This window comes from Stegodyphus dumicola, chromosome 7 (genome assembly GCF_044657685.1).
Source record: "Stegodyphus dumicola isolate Sdum_Otavi_A_Nest chromosome 7, ASM4465768v1".
Taxonomy (NCBI): Eukaryota; Metazoa; Arthropoda; class Arachnida; order Araneae; family Eresidae; genus Stegodyphus; species Stegodyphus dumicola.
The window spans coordinates 181,609,471-181,630,536 of NC_140774.1; the positions used below are offsets into that span (position 1 = coordinate 181,609,471).

At 36.9% G+C, this 21,066-nt stretch overlaps 1 protein-coding gene across 1 annotated transcript in view; it reads left to right on the forward strand.

Annotated features, from left to right (window-relative positions):
* The first annotated feature begins 5,366 nt into the window (after positions 1 to 5,366).
* SamDC (S-adenosylmethionine decarboxylase) overlaps positions 5,367 to 21,066 on the forward strand; it is a 79,920-nt gene continuing 64,220 nt past the window's right edge. The window contains exon 1 of the mRNA XM_085821143.1: positions 5,367 to 5,441. The gene's annotated coding sequence lies outside the window, so the exon portion shown is untranslated. The remainder of the gene's footprint in view (positions 5,442 to 21,066) is intronic.

Sequence of the window (21,066 nt, forward strand, 5' to 3'; positions counted from 1 at the left end):
GGGTAAGAATTCCGCTGAAAGGACTGGTTGCATGGGTGCTTTCGTCCTATTCCCCATATGTAATCTAAAAAAACCCAGTTTTCCTTAGAAAATCCTCCACGAGTATATCCTGCTTCTTAAATAGATAGCTGTTATCTACTTTGCTTTATTCGACTAAATAAAAACAACTACATTCATCTTCTGGAGGGAAGCCTTTGTTAGACTGGAACTGTAAAGTTTAATGAATGTATTTTAAGTGGAATTTAAGGAATTCTTAGTAACTTGAATAGAGTAGTAACTTATGCACATCTTAACAACGCTCATTTCGAGATAAAAATTCATTTGCTGAAAACTGTAAAACCGGTATCAGGTATATGGCAAGGGATTATATTTGAGGAAAAATACAATTACGTATTGCTTGACGGAAAGGTAACCGTTGCATTCTTTTAATATGATGATACCGTGACCTTTACAACAGTCTTTCATTGTATGTATTTCATGAGTAGTTTCACTTTCACTATCAGTCGACGAATATAGCCCTCACTGTTTTTAATTGTCGTGTATTGAAAGATTTGAGTTATTATAATTATTTATTTAAAGATTTTAGACTTTGAGAAGTAAAATATTGTACAGTGTGTTTTGTTAAAATAATCTTCTTATTTTAAGGAAAGCGCTAAAGAAAAGAAACTCTGCCAATATTAGTAAAAGAGGGTGGTTTGGTTTATTTAGATTACGGCAAAGCGCACTAGGGCTATCTGCCTAAGGGGAGGGATGCCTTCGTGGAGGACTTTCTATGGGGCACTGGCTCGTATACGCGTTACACATGGGGAAAACCACGAAAACACCCATGCAGCCAGCCCGTTCGCGAGATTCGAACCTCGGACCAAACTACCAGTGTTCAGCGACTTTACCGCTAGGCGGCTGGTGGGCCTAGTAAAAGAGGGGAAAAAAATGCTAATTTGTATCCTCATACATATGTATGGAATTCGAATGTATGCTAGTTTTACAAGATTTTTAGCGCCAGTGGTAATTCTAGTGCAGTTGACCCATCTGTAACAGCATTTGAAAGACCGCTGAACATGGTAGCTCGAATCTGATCTGACGAATGGGGTGGCTACATGGATGGTTTCGTTCTTTTCCTAATGTGCAGGACGAATACGAGCCAGTTTCTCTTAGAAAGTCTTCTCCCCCTTAAGCAGATAGCCCCTGTGCGCTTTGCAATATTCAAATAACCTAACCTAATCTGACAAAACTATATCCTTTATTTTTGAATTTTGTGTTCGAATATTCGTCTGCTTGCGGCTCAAAATTCGAAAACAATTTCTGGATATAAATGTAATTTTACCCATTTATTCCTGATTTCATATCTTGCACAGTCGATAGGTTTTTTTTTTTTTTTTTTTTTTTTTTTTTTTTTTTTTTTGTGATGCGGGAGACGGGAAAAATGAGCAATGCCCTCGCCGGGCCTGGAACATGCACCTCTCGAATACGCGTCCAGTGTGCTGACCGTTACGCCACGAAGGCATGCAGAAAGAAGGAACAAAATACCTTATATACTCCCCCTTTTAAAGGGCGACTGAGGATTAGGGGATTCAGTCGCCAAATCCTGGTGGGGAAGAATCATCATCCATCATCACCTTTTAGTTCGGGCGCCACTGTAGTGATTTTTAAAGTAGGAAACAAGAAAAGTGCGCAATGCCCTCGCCGGGACTCGAACCTGGACTTCTCGAATACGCACCGATTGTGCTACCGTTACACCACGAAGTCATGCAGAAAGGAGGAAAAAAGTACCTTATAAGCTAAAACATTTAGAAGGTCCTCTGACCAAGCTTCACTGAAGCGTTCCACACATGTTCATTCGGATTTAAATGGGAAGATTGAGCTAGCCAATTCAAGTTCAAAGCGGCTTAAGAAAGAGTGCAGCCTTGCTTTTCAGCTCTATGCTATTTGCTGTGAATTGGGCAGCTTCGAAAATTGGTTCATTTGTTCTTAAAAATAAAACCGACGAATATATAGTATTTAGAGAGATTTTGTAAGAAAGTATTTTTAATACATTAAGAAGTCTGCCATGTACTATAAAGGCTAAAAGAAGTAGTGCTCCAACCGGGATAGCGGTCAGTGACTTTGATTGCCGTACCGAAGGACCCGGATTCGTATCCCGGAGAAGGCATGGATATTTGTAAATGTATAGTGTCTGTGAGGCATAGGGGCATCTAAATATGCGGCTAGCCGAAAGTCCTCTCGAGAGGTTGTGGAAAGGGAAGAGGTGTGGGAGACCTTCGGACCTGACCCCTCAGGGTGCTCTTGAGTTGGAACTTGAGGGCGGAACTTAGCTAAAGTCGGGTTGTCACCTTGTAGAGACATTAGGATATTTTCGGAAGCAGGGAAGATGAAATATTAGCAACCGCCTTCGCCTGGAATCGAGCCACGGACCTCTGGAATACCGGCTCAGCGTGCAGAACCACTACGCCACGAAGGCACGCTAGGAAAGCCGGAGAGATACCTTATATACTTCCTCTTTTAAAGGGCGACTGGGGTTTTTAGGGGACCCAATCGCCAAATCCTGGGTGTGGAGAATTCTCATTCAACACCCTTTTTAGTTCGGGCGCCACTGTAGAGACATTAGTCCCACCCCGGGGGTTGACTCAGGCGAACGCCTGGGAAGTACTGGTTAGGATCTGTACCTAGGCAGTCTCAACCACGGTTGGTATATAATTTGACTTCACAGGACTAGAACCCGATTATTGTACTCAGGATGGTTCAGGCTTGGCAGGGACCGTACTGGTACTGTCGTGTCTGTTCCTTCGGTTGTGGTGGAGCTATATTGGAGATTATCATCCAAGTCCCCGGTGGTTTGACCCCATTCAGTTTTCGTGACGGGAACTAACACAGTGGTCAGAGCGCACTTTATGACGTACGTTTAGCCGATGGAGCGGTGCCCGGAGGCAAACTAAGTTAAATTCATATCTACGCTTTGTTCTGCCCAATGCTTTGTATAAAGCCGGGAGGGAATTGCGTGGGCTGCGCCCGCGAGGACGAGGTCCCCTGGATCATAGAAATCCAAACTTCGTATGGGCCCACAAGTCGGACTTGGACCGGTGATCTATGTTTGTCTGCTGCGTCTGTCTGTAGAGACATGAGGTTAATATTGGAAAAGCCGGAGAGATGAAAAATTAGCAACCGCCTTCCCCGGGAATCGAACCATGAACCTCTGGAATACCGACCCAGCGTGCAGAACCACTACACCACGAAGGCACGTTAGGAAAGAGGAGGAAATACCTTATAACCTATATGGTGCTCAAGGCATCTTATAGGTAACAAAGACAGGCGCATTTGATTCCTTGCTACGATGAATGTTGTGGACTTGTGCTGATCGTATTCAGACAAGTAAGATTGGTATCAACAACAGAAGAAGCAGTACATAAATGACTACATCAAGAATAATGCAGTCAAGCTTCATAAAAATTCACTCATTGCTAATTCGAAAGAGCACACCCATTCTATAAAAAAATATGCATACTCGGCTAACGCCACTCTTTTATTATAAACACATTCCAACCATTGTCACAAGTATTGCTTCAGTAATTCTTCTCCTTTTTTCTCTCACTTTCGTTTCGTTTCTCACAATTCGCTTTTTTCTCTGTTTTAGTTAGAAATTGCATCCCCACTCAGTTATATCCGTCTATCTACATTTCGCTGTATTTCAGTTGCTATAAATTTTGGTTCTTCCCACTATACCCTCCCAGGACTTTGTCGCCATGTCTTCAAAATCTGTAATTTACATATAAACGCATCTTCGCCTCTATGAAGATTAAAAGTCTAAGATAAACTTCTATAATAAACAGAGTAAAAGAGAGGCTCTACATCTGCCCTTCCATTACTCACACGTGCTGTCCAAAGCCTTTTTCTTAAATACGCAGAAATCAGCAGAAAGTGGCCTTCACTTTCAGTGTCTCCAAACTCTAATTATTTTCATCCTCTTAAAATTTTATCTTATTTAATATAAATAACACAAATTTAAGAATTTATTGGTTATTCTAAATAATATGCGCCAATAATAAAATTTATTCTAAGTAACTCTCTAAAATTTTATCTTATTTAATCTAAATAACACAAATTTAAGAATTTATTAGTTATTCTAAATAATATACACTAATAAAATTAATTCTAAATAATCCTCTAAAATTTTATCTTATTTAATCTAAATAACACAAATTTAAGAATTTATTGGTTATTCTTAATAATATGCACCAATAATAATATTTATTCTAAGTAATTCTCTAAAATTTTATCTTATTTAATCTACATAACACATATTTAAGAATTTATTGGTTATTCTAAATAATATACACTAATAGTAAAATTAAGCAATTCTCTAAAATTTTATCTTTTTTAATCTAAATAACACAAATTTACGAATTTATTGGTTATTCTAAATAATATGCACTAATAATAAAATTTATTCTAAGTAATTCTGCAAAATTTTACCTTATTTAATCTAAATAACACAAATTTACGAATTTATTCGTTATTATAAATAATATACACTAATAGTAAAATTTATTCCAAGTAATTCTCTAAAATTTTATCTTATTTAACCTAAATAACACAAATTTAAGAATTTATTTGTTATTCTAAATAATATTGTTGCGTGCGTACGGGTTCGTTTGAATTGAATGCACAAGTCCGATGAGAAATGGACAAAATTTTATTATTATCACAACAAAAATGCTTAAATTCCCTCAGATATTCTTTCAGTAATACAATATCTCACAGTAGTTATCTTTCAACTACTCAAAAGTTCAACAAAAGTTAATTCAAAACAGCTAAAAGAAAGCAAATCCGCGAATTCGCTACAATCAACAAGAGCAGTTTTCTAAACAAAACTCTTATAACAACAACAAGCTAACTAAAATCACTGACTGACTGAATTGAGAGGTTTTCCTCCTTTTTTGTAAGATTTTTAAATCGCGCGCGAGAACTTTCTGGAACTTTCTCGAAATCAAAAAGAGATATTTATTCATTTAATGCTAAATGCACGCGCTCTTGTATTTTCAATTTTCCGGCTTAGCTTTCTTTTAATATTCATAACGCGCTGCACTGCGCGCGAAATAAAACCGTTTAATTTACAATTCAAATAACATTAGCTATTTAAATACAAAATTCGTAACACTATTCACTGATAATAAAATTTATTCTAAGTAATTCTCTAAAATTTTATCTTATTTAATCTAAATAACACAAATTTAAGAATTTATTGGTTATTCTGAATAATATGCAGTAATAATAAAATTTATTCTAAGTAAGTCTCTAAAATTTTATCTTATTTTATATTATATATGATTTTATCTTATTTATTTATTTGTGCAGCTGCTGAAACCGGGATATTGAATCAGCGGACATGAGCGTTTGGCTGTACTGGCATATTTTCTCTCACCTTACCTGCGCAAACAACTTCTAAGGTATGGTTTGTATTGTATGTCATGCTTTTGCAACGACATTGCCAAATAATCTGATTTTTTAGTAGGTGTTCTCCGCATAAATGTGCAATGTTATTACCATGCAGTTAAAATGTGTTAATTGCTTTTGCCATATTTTACATCCTAGAATTTACTTATCTTTAATATTATCATTGAATTTTTTTTCGCTATAAAATAAACAATGCATTGAACTTTAAAAAAAAAAAAAAAAAAAAAAAAAAAAAAAAATTCTAGAATATACTTGAGCAAAACGACGTTCAAGAAGTAGTTGTTATTATTGTTATTAAATGCGGAACCTAATATCACGAACACCTCACATAACTATGTAACGAGGTGTCTTTTTAATGTGAAATGTTTATTTAGCCCGTTATCTTATTGTTTTTATCTTTACTGTGTTCTTATCTGCCAACGTCCCGATTACTGGAAGTACAAATCGACTTCCTCATTAATATATACTTACTTCTGCATTAATCTGAAAATACACACACTCTTTAAACTAAATATACACATTACGTTTACATGATCGTTATAATACACAATACACATTATCAATACACAATACACAATACACATTAATTAATATACACTAAGAAGACACATTATGCTTAAACTGTCATAACGGTATCACACTCGACGCGTATTCGAGAGGTCCAGGCTTGAGTGCCAGCGACGACGTTGCTCATTTTTATGTACTTCTGCTTCAAAATAGCCTAATGACTCCACAGTCCGCATTGAATGCTAGAGTATTTACGACGACGGTTTTGAGTATTTTAAACATAGAGTTCTTGTCAGCTTCGCTTCCATTTTACGTTCTGTCGTCCAGCTCTGCTAGTACTTTCCCAGTCTTGGGATGGCTGACTTCACACAGTTATTATATTTCACTAGCCCTCTAAGCGGCAAGGCCGTATATATACGACCTAGAATATTTTTTGTGGTATCTGTAAGAACGTATACACAGACTACCAATAAGTATTTGGACACCTATGCAAATGACGATATCTGCGGTCCTAAGGTACATCACGGACTCCGGTATATATCGTGTAGGAAACAGCATCGGCTTTAGTCGCATGCAAGATGCCTCGCAGTTAGAAGCTCTCTGATTTCGAGAAAGGTATAATTATCGGGTATCACAAATGTGGCCGATCCTTAAGGGACATATCTAGCGATCTGAACTACCCAAAATCGATTTTGGCCTATGTGATTAAGAAGTGGAAGGTGAGCGGTGATTGTCGGAATGTGCCCCGAGTCGGCAGACCAACGAAACTGGGAGATAGAGACCGACGAGTGCTGTCCAGAGAAATTCGGAAGAACCGCACCCAACCGATGGCCCTCATCCGTGAGGAGTTTCAACAGGCATCCGGGAGTATTGTTTCAATGAATACCATCCGTAAGGAAGCACATCTGCGTGGTTTTTATGGTCGTGCTGCTGACCATAAGCCTTTGATCACAAAGTCCAACCGCGCTGCTCGGTTAATGTGGTGCAAAGAACATCGAAATTGAACCGTAGATCAGTGGAAACGGGTTCTTTGGAGTGAAGAATCAAGGTTCACCCTTTACCGTTCGGATGGCAGGGTCTGGGTCTGGCGTCTACCTGGAGAACGTCTCCTGTCAGAATGTATTGTGCCAACAGTCAAGTTCGGCGGAGCTGGAATTACGGTCTGAGGGTTTTTCTCCTAGTATGGGCTGGGACCCTTGATCCCCATTCATGGTAAGCTCAACTCCGATGCCTACTGCACTATTTTGGATGACAATGTGCTTCCTACGTTGTGGCAGTTTTACGGGTTGGACCCCTGTTACTTTCAGGACGACAATGCTAGTCGTCATGTTTCGACGTTAACCAAGGCTTGGTATGGCGCCAATCGAGTTCATCGAATGGACAGGCCTGCCCAAAGTCCAGACGTGAACCCTATCGAGAACCTCTGGGACGAGTTCCATCGCCGAATTCAGGGGTGCACTACACGTGCAAAATCGGTGAATGAACTTCTATGTCTTCTCCAAGCCGAGTGGAAGAAAATACCACTAGCTGTCATACAAAGACTTGTGGAAAGTATGCCCCGGAGGGTCCACGCTGTAACCACCTCTCGTGGAGGCTCTACTAACTATTGATTTTGAATAAAGTTAGTTTTTCTTTTCTATCACAGGTGTCCAAATACTTATTGGTAGTCAGTGTATATACGTGCATATTACAATATGTCAAAGAAATTAAGGCAATATATCAAAAGTCCACAAATCCAGGTATGTAATACCAGGATAATTTTTACATTAAAATCATAAAAATAATTTGCTATCATAGTAGTTTTAGGAAATTTGTGCTTTCTTAGCGAAACCCCTGGCCACTCAGAGGGCTAGAAGAGATTAAAAAGTGAAGTTATCCCTTCAAACCCAAGGAAATCTTAAATCAGTACCATGATCGATTAAGAGAGTAAACTGGAATATCATAATTTTGCGGATTTTACAATTAACTTTTGAACACTTTGAAGCTTTATATTTAAATAATAAAAATGTAATGATTATCTCATTAAATTGAAATTTGGTTCGATGTCAACTATATGAAAAGTTGTATTTTATTACTTACATAACCCATTCCACTCAGTATGCAAAAGTTGTTTTCGTAAAACTTGGACGATTTTTTGCGTATGTTCGTACGAACGCACAGGACAAAGGACTCTTTTTCGGAAAGGGATTATAAAATGGATTTAAGATTATCAGGTTCAATGTTTCTTCTAACCTTCTTCGGAAACATACAAGGACCTGACTAGGAACAGAGAGCTTACTAAAGCTATGTTCACTAATTGTAGTAAGTAGACAGGATACAGACGAAGGGTATACAAAACCCTTTATTTTTCTTTATATACAATGACTTCCGTACTTCGGAATACAATGACCCTCCACTCGGGGTCTAACGTAAAAGCTATCAAAATAAAACTAAACTCTAATTTAACTTTAGAATAAGATTGGCCTTATAATAACAGGAAGCGTATGTAGCACAGAGACTGTGAACACTACAATACGTTTAATTTATCAAGAGGATTAATACCTCTGGCCTGGAAGGCAAATAGCAACTGCGTAACTTCTAAGGTAAGCGGCCTGCTTCGAACTCACTGCTTCCTCTCTTTTGCTTGGCAAAAAGGCCACACTTAAATACTTGGCGTTCGCCAGACAACTTTGCATAAAATCCTTCACGCTTATAATTCTGGCCGGAAGTAGAAAATAAGAAGTGATAGTAAAGATTTAAAATAAAATAAACGTTAGTAAAATTTAAGATCCTTACATACTTCCCGCCAGAGTTAATTAGTTTGAAACTGAGGTCTAAAACGACCTTGTTGAAAACTTTTAGCTCTAAAATCTAACGCGAGGCCAACCTTTTACAATCATAACTTCGTTAGAAACTAGAAAATTTAAAAGAAAGAAATTTGTTACAATAGCAGCTCCCAGGATCTACAACAATCTTTTTTTTCATCTGTACTGCATCTAAACAGGAGCTTTATTCAATTCTGGTTCCTTCCAGAGATCTGGAAGGAAAACTAGTTTAATGAAATGTTACAGAATGACATTGCAAATAACATATAGAATATACTTCTCTTAACATTCTTATTTCATTCATGACTATTTTAATTATCTCTCCCCGTGCTCTCTGACATGTGTTGTAAAAGAACACCAAACACGTATGTGTTTCTGTCTACGTGTGCCACACTTCCTCCTACAATCAAAACACTAACGTGTTAAAATTCAACATACGAGACCTCTTAACACACCCTACTTTTCAACTCTAAACCCTGAGGTACTATTCTAAAAGTCGCTAACTCTAAAGTGTAGCGTCAGAGAGCCTAACTCCATCATTCAACCTTTAACATATATTCGTCATGATTTAATCTTTACAGTCACACGAATAACAAATTTTTAACATTACTTTCACTTTTACCATATCACGGTATTTCTTAACATTTAAAATAACAGTTCACATGTATATAAGAACATATCAACATGCCGTTAGTTTTACACATTTGAAAACATACATTAGTAGTACATTGTTAACTTCTATTCTTTTCAAAGCAAGTGCCAATTCTTTCTACATTGAAATAATACTACATTTCAAAAAGTCTTTCAGACTAAAACTTCTCTCTTGCTAGAATGTTTTAAATAAAATTTATACAATAACTTTTTTTACAATATTTAAGTTCTTACACAACGCTATTATACATCAACTTTAGTTTTACGCGCGAGTAATTGAAAAACATAATAAGAAAATCGGTCACAACTCATTTCTCGCCCTTTCGGCGATAAAGGTAGACCTCGCATGAGGTAAAACTTCTTGAAATCTGCCACTTGCAGTAAGAATGAAAGATTAACTCAAGTTTGCAAAATAACATAAAATTTTACTTATCTTTGTAATATTCAGACATCCTTTTCTGGGCCCAGTATTTAAAGGTATAGCAGATAGTAGCTTGGTTGATCCTCCTTCTTGTACGGGCTCGCCCTTCAGTGCTTTCCTCTGGAAGCTTCCGTTTTTCACCAGTACGGCCACCCTTGAACACCTTCCTTTTGTCCTCTGCTTGTGGTCTTGGCCGTTTGAAGGCAGCTGGTCTTGGTGGAACCGGGAAACTTCTGTCGTGATCCTGCTTGGACCTCGTTGTTGGCCGTTCAAATTTTTCTTGTATTTTTTCCTCCGCCGCTGATGGCCCTTCCGCAGTTCGGCGACTTTTGCTGCGGAGAGTTCTGTCGGATGAGTCGATCTTCCGTTTTAAAGTCGGGTTATAGTTGCCGTCCTTTCTCCCGGTCCTTTCCACATACGTCGTCCTTCTCCCTTCTTCATTCTGGGGGTGTTCGTGAACTTGTACCTGCGGTGTCTGCCGTGCCGGATCCTGCAAAAGATCTGAAAAGATTTGCATTTTATTACGATCGAAGTAGGGCTTAATTTGATCAATATTTGCGGAACAGATTTCACCATTTCTGGCCTTTAACACTACAACAGCGTGAGTAATTTTTTCTATAACATATGGTCCTTCAAATCGTGGAAAAAATTTGGCAGTTTTATCTTCTGGTGCTGAAGAAATTGAATGCTTAATTTTTAGTACTTCATCCCCTACTTTATAAGTTACTCCCCGTCGTTTCAAGTCATAATACAATTTTTGTTTTCTCTGTGCTACTTCAGTATTCTTCTTTGCCTCCTTAATTAGTTTTTCTATATCACCCATTTTAAATTCTGGGGCTCTTTGTTGCACATAAAATAATTTATCTAACGGTGTTATAACCTTTCTGCCTAGAAATAACTCAGCAGGAGTTTTGCCCGTTGTATCATGTTTTGCGGTCCTAAGGGCGAAAGCAAATTCATTGACATAGTTATCCCGGCTTTTATGAAAATTTTTAACATAACTACGGATAATTTTCACTATATTTCTGTTGACCCGTTCCGCTATATTTGATTGCGGCCGATACGGGACCATTTTTAAATGACGTATGCCCAGTTTTTGGCACATGTCTTCAAATATATTACTTACAAATTGAGGACCATTATCCGATATAACTTTTAGGGGCGCCCCGTATTTTAAAATATATTTATTTAAAATAGAATCAGTAACTAATTTCGCGGAGGCTCGTTTTAAGGGAACAATTTCGGTCCATTTACTAAAATGATCAACCATAACAAGGAGATAGCGACTTTTGTTTAACTGACTTTTTGGGAAAGGGCCCAATAAATCGATGCCGATTATTTCATTTGGAAATTCGGATTTAATACTATTTAGAAACCCGGCCGGGCGAAAATTAATATAATTAACGGCTTGACATGTTGGGCAGGACTGGACATACGCCCTTGTTAACTTTTGCAGTTCAGGAAAGTAGACTGCCTCGCGTACGCGTTGGATAGTTTTTCGAATACCAGCATGAGAAGCTAAAGGGCTGTCATGGAGCTCTTGCAGGATATTTAATCTAAGACTAGCTGGGATAACAGGTCGAAATTCGTTGTTGGAATTCGTAGTTTTTGTATAAAATAATAGACCATCTATTAGTTCGTAATGGGCCGCCCTATTTCTTATCGCCACAATATCTTGGTGGCTAAAATTTTCAGGATCCTTCAAATACTCATAAATACTTCCAAACTCAGGATCCTTACCCAGTTCGGTTATTACAGTTTCTCGGGAATTTATTGTACACGCTGTCAGCATTGCAACTTTTACGGTATTACCCTGTTCGTCTAATTTAATTCGTGATAGGGCATCTGCTACGATATTTTCCTTTCCGGGGGTATGCTTGATTACCAGATTATATTCTTGCAGCTTGAGTGCCCATCTTATTAACCTTGGGGATAAATTTTTCCCTGAGTACAATCTAGTTACCGCCGCATGATCAGAATATACTGTTATCGGCGCTTTTCCAAAATAGACTCGGAACTTTTGCACTGCTAACAGAACTGCAAGTGCCTCTCTCTCGGTCGCGGAATAGTTTCTTTGTGTTTGATTTAAAGTTCGGCTAAAAAATGCCACGGGCTGCTGATTTTGCGAAAGTACCGCTCCTACCGCATAATCCGAAGCATCCGCTGAAATTTCTAAATTTTCATCCTTTTCAGGAAATTTCAACACAGGGGCTTGCGTTAATGCTTGTTTTAATTTTTCGAAAGCACTATTGGCTTCGGCCGTCCACGAGAATCTTGCCTTTTTTCTTTTTAATTTTAACAATGGCTCAGCGATAGCCGCAAAATCTTTTATAAAGGACCTATAATATGAACAAAGTCCTAGAAAAGAAGAGAGCTTCTTTGCCGTGTTTGGAGTCGGATACTTTTGTACAGCGATTATTTTTGATTCATCTGTCTCGATCCCTTTTTGCGATATTTTGTAACCTAAATATTTTAATTCAGGGGCTGCAAATTTGCACTTTTCGACATTAACTTTTCGACCGGCCTCATTTAATAAAGAAAACACTTGTCTTAAATCCTGTATATGTTGGTCTAGATTATCACTATTAATAAAGATATCGTCTAAAGAGATAAATGTGGACTTTCCAAGAACAGGTCTTAACACAATGTCCATGCATCGCTGAAATGTTGCCGGGGCGCCTGAAAGGCCAAACGGCATACGCAAAAATGCATAAGTGCCAGACTTGGTTATAAAAGCAGTCTTAGGCACGTCCTCAGGCCTGACCCCTATTTGAAAATAACCATTCGTTAAGTCAAAAGTCGTCATAAATTTGGTTGATTTTATGTTTCTTAACATTTCTTCTATGATCGGTAACGGATATACCGGATATTTCGTTATGGAATTTAATTTACGGTAATCAATAGCGAATCTCCACCTTTTTGGATGCTCCAAAAGATAATCATTATTTTTCTTACATAAAACCACCGGGCTAGCATAACTACTTGAGATGGCGTTATGATCTTTTTACGTAGCATATCGGTAATATGCCATTCTATAATTTTTTCCTTTTTCTTATCATACCGGTATGGTTTTTGACGAACCGGCAATGCATCTCCGGTGTCAATACTATGGTTAGTAACCTGAGTAAATCCTGGAATATCACTAAATAAGGAAGCAAATTCACTTACCACTTGTCGGATTCTATCTTGCTCGTCATTAGGCAGGTGGTCAAGATTTAACCTTGGCGGTTCAACCTTTTCTACACGCACTGGTTTCATCGTCAGCTTAAGGGACGCTTCATTAAAATCCAGTGTAGCTTGTGCGTCTGAAAGAAAGTCTATTCCTAGTATTAAGTGTGCTTGCAAATTCTTTACTATAAAAAACATCACCTTTACTTGTTCGTCCTTGATACGGATGTACAAAGGTACTTTACCTACGCACTTACATTGTTCTCCTTGCGCCGCTAATACTGTTGTATTATCCGCATTATATATGCGGTATTTGCGAAAATACTTTCTAAAAAAGACTTCTGCCACACAGGAACACTGCGCGCCGGTATCCAGGAGTGCGGTGGCCGGGATATTATTTACCAAGACTTCAATCTTCGGAAGAGTTAAATTTTTCACCATTACTGTATTTAACTTGTAGGAAGAGGGATTTTCGTGGCCTTCGGATTTCCGCACCCTCTCGTCAGCAGAAATCCGTTTTAGTTTAAATTATTTTTCCTTTCCGTGCTTTCCTTCTTTCTCCACTGGCCTTGAGACTTTTTTCCTGGGTTTCTATTGAACTGTCGACGTTCGCCGGCTGTTTTTGAATGCTCGGGTTTCCTTGCCCACTGATTCGCTTTTTCTCCGTAGCCATGTGCTTGAGTTTGCTGTAGTCTTGGCGTACCAAATTGGTTTCGCTGTTGATATTGGCGTCTTCTTTCGACGTCCGCCGTTCTTCTACTTTCAAACTGGATTGCTAGCTCAAATAACTTTTCCAGTGTAGTCGGATTTCGTAATTCAATAAAGTCTTGCACTTGGGGTAGTAACCTCGGCAAAATCACTTGAATTATTTCAGGATCCGGACGGTTTCCATACAAGAGCTTGAAAACGTGAATTTTTCTTTAAATAAAGCTCGAGAGGTTTTCCATTCTTTGTTGATATATACTGAAAAGTTCTGTTTCTAATTTCGCACGATCCCTTACAACAGGGAAGGCTTTTAGTAGGGCAGTCTTGAAATTTTCATAAGTATAGGTGGGACTTCCTGCTTGACCCAAGAGACTTCTGCCGATACATTTGAACCAGTTAAGCGCTTGGCCCCTCAAAGCGCTGGTAGCTAAGGTAACTTTTTGAAACTCGTGCACGGGGTAGAGCATGAAGTGGTCATCCAATTTTTCCAAAAAACTGGTTACCGGTGAGTTTCCATTAAACGTTGCTTCTGGTTTCATCGAAGCGCGCATGGTCTGGACGATGTACCCAAATCCTTCCAGGGCGGCAGCTGGCATTTCTGGATTCTGAGCCGTTTCTGCAGGCAGCACAGGTTCTTCTTGAAATTCGGCCATGGTTATTCTTCGTCGGGCGCCACTATCAGGTTCAATGTTTCTTCTAACCTTCTTCGGAAACATACAAGGACCTGACTAGGAACAGAGAGCTTACTAAAGCTATGTTCACTAATTGTAGTAAGTAGACAGGATACAGACGAAGGGTATGCAAAACCCTTTATTTTTCTTTATATACAATGACTTCCGTACTTCGGAATACAATGACCCTCCACTCGGGGTCTAACGTAAAAGCTATCAAAATAAAACTAAACTCTAATTTAACTTTAGAATAAGATTGGCCTTATAATAACAGGAAGCGTATGTAGCACAGCGACTGTGAACACTACAATACGTTTAATTTATCAAGAGGATTAATACCTCTGGCCTGGAAGGCAAATAGCAACTGCGTAACTTCTAAGGTAAGCGGCCTGCTTCGAACTCACTGCTTCCTCTCTTTTGCTTGGCAAAAAGGCCACACTTAAATACTTGGCGTTCGCCAGACAACTTTGCATAAAATCCTTCACGCTTATAATTCTGGCCGGAAGTAGAAAATAAGAAGTGATAGTAAAGATTTAAAATAAAATAAACGTTAGTAAAATTTAAGATCCTTACAAGATGGATTCAAAAGGGATTTTTTTTTGTCGTGACGTATGTACGTACAAAAGTACACATGGATCTTGCGTAACTCAAAAACGATAAGCCGTAGAACATTGAAATTTTGTTTGTGCGACTGGTATGTGCGATGTCTAACATCTAAATGTGCACTTCCCTTTTTTATTTCAATCGACAGTACTAAACGTATATAATATATATATATACATATTGTTAATATATATATATAATTGTTAATATATATATATTAACAATTTTCTAATATATAGTTTTCTTTATATGGCTTTAATTATCATTAACAATTTTTGTCACAATTTTATGCATATCCACTACTATTGGCCATTGCTAGTTAAGCAATTTTTTTATCCCGATTTAATTTTTACTATTTAATACTTGTAAAAATATTTCTTGAACATTTAAAAATTTTTTAATATTACTTAAAATTTACGAATTTGTAAACTGGAATTTATTTAGACTTCAGATTATAATTCTTTTACTTTATTAGCTTTCTTAATTTTTAATTTTAATAGGAGTATTCCCCTTTAATTATATATACATATATAAGTAAGATGTCGGATATAATCAATATTTCTTTAGTAAATGAATTATATATATATATATATATGAATTATATATATAATAATATAATATATATGAATTATATATATATATATAGATGTGTGTGTATTCTTTTCACTAAAGTTTTATAATTTCACTTAGGTTTTAAATTCTTTGGATTATGTGTTATTTGTTTAAAGATAAAATTCTGATTTGAATTTCTCACTGAAGTATTTTATTATTTCGCTTACGTTTTCAATTGTTCAAATCGAATTCTCTTTATTTAAGGTACAAGATTCTCATTAGAATTTGTTTTTTCCTTGAATTGGGGAGGAGTCAGAATTTTCGGGTGAACTATTATAATTAAAATACATTGAAATAGTTCATCGGCTAATTCTGGATACAGAAAAGCAAGGATTTTTGTGGAAGAGAGATTTCAAAACTACTTCAGTGTTCCTCCTCCAGACGAAGTGGCATTGAAGTTGACTGAATTCTTCTTCTTTTGTGTTCATTTTCTTTAAATTTCATTGATTTTTTTAATTGGGGTATTGCTTGTTTGAAGAGTTTTGGTTTTGACATTTTTTAAAATTCTTTATTGCATTTATAGGATTATTTGAAATTTATTAATTATGACTTTCGATTTTTGTTCTGTGTGAAAAATTAGTTCTAAATTTCTTATCTTATGTCTTTACCGATAATTTTCAGCAGCTTAATACGCCAAAATACTAGGCATGATTATATTTTGTTTAAATTTTTTTTGTAATTATATATATATATATATATATATATGTAAGATATAATGTTAAATAGCTACTACACCAATGTTCTATTTCTATACTTTGCCGTAAAAATCATGGGCACCAATGCAGTGTTACTACTTCCTCTTAGGGAGGAAACTAATGCAGAAACAGACAGGTGAAACCGTAACTAACTAAATATCAACTGAGAAACTAAACTCTTAAGAGTTTGCTAATTGCCACACTTTTAGTGATCGTATAGGTAAAACGGTAATGCATTGCGTTGTGAAAATGCATCCGGGACCGCGTCGTGAGAGGATCGAATAAACAACATGTAAAATCAATAAATATATAAGAAAAACACATAAAAGATATGAAGAAAACATAAGTAATAGGTTTCCAGATTAAATACCAGTTTATTCAAATTCCTCACAATTAAAATTAAATCTTATCCTAATCAGAGAGTCAAATTTCTTATTCAGATTACCGTTTCAATTTACTTATTTTAGACACAGGTGAATTCTTCAATTTGTCATTTTCTTTTGTTACATTTAAATTCATGATTTGCAAATCTATTACATGACTTTTAATTTAACGGGTATCCGTTCTATAATTTCTAAGAGGTTAAAGAAAACATATTATTTGCAATTCACATCTGTTCTAAGGAAGATTACACAAACAACTTAAATTATTACATCCTAATTCATATAAAGACCTTAAGGTTTGTCTCGGTCAATTAAGAAGGGGAAAAAGGAAGCAATTCATTTTCAGTAGACTGAATTTAAGATTCAATTTTAGGTAAAGTTCCAATTTCCAAATGTTCTAAGGAAAATTTATAACAAAGCACTTATCTGTGTTTTTGACGACTTGAAACCCACCCGGAAAGGTATTGGGCTGGCCTTGCATTCTGGGAGAGAATTCAAAGGATTAGAAGTTCCACCATAATTCCTGGAAAATTTCATTCCGTAAGGGGAACACAGGCGTCTAAGGAGTCTCACGCTTTTCGGTGTCACTGGCAGCAATTCCGGATAACCCCGACTCCATTCTTTTCAGCAACACAATCCGCTCGCACAGTCTTGCAGAAAACAAGCCCTCGAACCAGCACCCGAGCAAAATCTTCAAGCTCGCAGTCAGGAAGTCGAGTATAAAATCTCACGTTGGCCAGGGTGGAACTTGGCCAATAATTTTTGAAATGAATACTCGCTGGATCATTTTTTTTTCTTTTCGACAGCAAGGCGACGGCCGGATAGCGTCCGTCTTAATCACCATCTATTCATCCACAGAAACTTAACAAATCCTTCAACCTTGTAAGTCCGGCAAAATGTCTTAATCCTGAAAGTCTTCCTTCAATGAAACTAGTCCAAAGTCGGGCAAAAAGTAACGTCCAAAAGTAAGTTCAGCAAGCCCGTAAGTGATTCAAACTCGAATTTTCTTCGTCTCCTTCACCTACGCGGGCTCCCACTATGGCTTCAATTATCGCCCCCTTAATTAGGGCAAAATTTGCGTTTCAACCCCGAATGCGGAAAATAAGAGCGAATGCGCGTGCGCGCCCCTCCTTCACTTAGCCAACAACCGGACCCTCAATCGCCAAAACCTGAATGACTTACATCGAAAGTTAAGTGACAACCTGTGACCCTTCTGTCACGTACTTCCTGTCCTAAGGTCAACTGCACAATGAAATTTCTTCTAGAACATTCTAAAGGACAAGGCGCGCGAAATCATGATTTAGCAAAATTGCCTCCCTTTCCCTGCTTCTTTTCACAATGAATCAAAGCTTGTACAAAAATTGCAAATAAAAGAAAAATAAATAATATTCTTTTAAACTAAATAATATTCCCAGAAGCATCTGTTTTTCCCCAAAATTAAAGCATTAAAATAAATAATTCAGAATCAAATAAAATTAAGATTTCCATAAATCAGAAAATCATTCACCTAGTTTTTATAACGCGATCAGACAAATTCTCTACACAACAATAACAAAATACGATGGCTGCGCTAAGAAATGATCGGCGACTTCAAAATTAACTATTCTAAATTTGGTGTTCTCCCCCTAAGTTCATCTGCTCTCCCAATCTTTCCACGTTACATAACAACCTTAAATTAACCAATCACAGCTCAACTATACTTATGCACCTATTTAGTATAAAAACTCTTCGCAAGCAACTACGTCATTCTTTTTCTAACTTCTGCCATGCAGCATCTCGGCGCTGCTAAGCTTTCCTATCTAAGATGCTTGCATAGTACTTTTAAAACCAGTGTACATAAAAGTTATAGTATTTAAATATGGTTCGATAAATACCTGGTCTACAAAAATGATCTGATGTGAATTATCATGGAATAAAATTATGTTTTGAAACTGCCACGTCTGGAAATGTTTGGTTTTCTATCTAACTACGCAGACTTCAAGCTTCAGCGCATCAAAATATCCACCCTCGGCCATGACGACAGTTACAGAAGTGTTTTAGCTAACAAATAAAGAATTTGAAAGTCTTAATAAATAAACATGCAGATTCTTAAAACAAGCTGAATAGCTGCAATATTGAGTCGATTCTAAAATGTCTGCATGTTGCAAAAATCTGATGTGGCCAGCACGTGACCTCCCTCCCATTCCATGTTTTAAATGGCAACGACCTTTAAGTAAAGTATCCCTTCCATTTGATCAATCAATTTTTACTGATGACAAAATAGCTTTTACTAACAAAGATAAAGCTGACGTCCTGGCCGATTATTTAGAGCAGCAGTTTATGCCAAATCGGATCCCACATGATCTGGATTTCGTCTGTGAAGTCTGCCATAAGATAAAAGACTGGCTAAATGCGCCCACCTTTAGGAAGCAGATTAACTATGCCTCGCCTTTAGAAATCAGGGACTTAATCAAGACGCTAAAAACACGGAAAGCCCCGGGCATGACATTATAAGCAACGTTGCTATCAAGAAAATGCCTATGAATGTAGTCACGAAGTTCACTAGCATCATAAATGCATCTCTCAGTATTAGCTACTTCCCCAATGCCTGGAAGGAAGCAAAAATTATACTGCAAAACCTGGAAAAGATGCCACCAGGCCTGAGGGCTACAGGCCTATACGTCCGCTCTCGGGTCTGGGGAAAATTTATGAATGAATCATTCTGAACAGGCTCAGGCCCTTCCTTGACGTGCTACCGCCCGAACAATTCGGATTTCGGAGTAACTTATGCACGACCAAACAACTTGTTCGACTTGTGGAGTTTTGTGGAGACGCTCTGCACCATAAGCAGATTGCCATCCTCATGCTGGACGTGGCGAAAGCCTTTGACCGCGTCTGGCATGAGGGGCTTATTTACAAGCTGATAAACTTTAATATTGATAGAGAGATTATCGATCTTATTTTTTCTTTCATTAACAATCGAAGTTTCGTGGTCTCCATTGGAAAGGATACTACTAATACACGAAAGATTAATGCTGGGGTCCCCAAGGGTCCATTTTAGGACCCATTTTGTATCTTCTATATGTTGCTGATTTTCCCCGGACACACCTGAACCGAAATAACTTCTTAGGCTGTTACGCAGACGACTCAGCTCTAGCTGTGAGGTCTGCTAACACCAACCACGCAGTAAAGAAACTACAAGACATTATGCCAGAAATTGAAAGTTGGTGTACCAAGTGGAGAATTTCAATCAATGCCCCCAAATCCCAGTTGCTCTTAGTTAAAAGGAAACACACTCAGACTCAGCTCAAGAGAAAACTCTACTTGTTCAACGAAGTGGTCCCACAAATGTCAAATACAAAATACCTTGGCGTTACACTTAATGAGAAACTTACCTGAAAAAACCATATCACAAACGTCCGAAAAAAGGCCTTCACAGTAATAAATAGCTTGTAGGGTTTATATTTATTTTAACTACCATTTATTTTAAGTTTAAACTATCTTTCCTGTTAAGCCTTACTTTCCCCTGGAATTGCCACTGCCAGTAATTCCACGTACTTTCAAATAAGAGAACGTCGCCATTAAAAATGAAAAGACATACAGTTAGAACTTTAAGTGTATTCTTGACTATGGAATTTTATTATTACAAATATATACACGGAAGTTTTCGCGATTACAATACTTCTACTTCGTACAAGGAAATAAAAATGAACTGATTTAAATAAAGTTACTTTTCCGATAACAACAGCCCAACCAGAGCAATAATCTTTAAATTTATTATCTCCACTAGAAGTGTTGAGGAATTTTTTTTTTATTTAAGTGAGGAACATGTGCGCTAGCTTTGCGACCACGATAGCGCACGTGATAAAGTAGATGACACCTAAAACATTTAAATGAAAACTGCATTGTTTTTTAATCTATTTTCAGAACGAAATATTACGTCTTTGTCCAATAGTTTTTTTGCTAATGTAAATGGTCGTTTAAATGGTTTCAACTCTAATTTGAAAAACTAGCTTTCACTGCAATTTAACTTCTTAATTATCTTTCTTGATTAAACAATAGCGCACTTTTGAAATTTAAGGTGTTGTCAAACTGTTTGCATATGACATTAAAAATGATTAATATATCTTTGTTCAACTTATTACCACGTAGAAAAGTTTTATTTTTGTCTTTGGTGAAAAGTGCTTATGCTTACCTCTCGAATCCAACATCTACTAATCAAAATAAAAACTATTGCAATATATATATATATATATATATATATATATATATAGATATAGATAGATAGATATCAGTCTGAGACTGATAATATATAATCTATCAAAATTTCATTTTGTGTGCTTTAGATATATTTATTTATTCAGAATCAGTATTTAAAATTCAATAAGTATTAGTATGTAATAATTAAGTATGTAATAA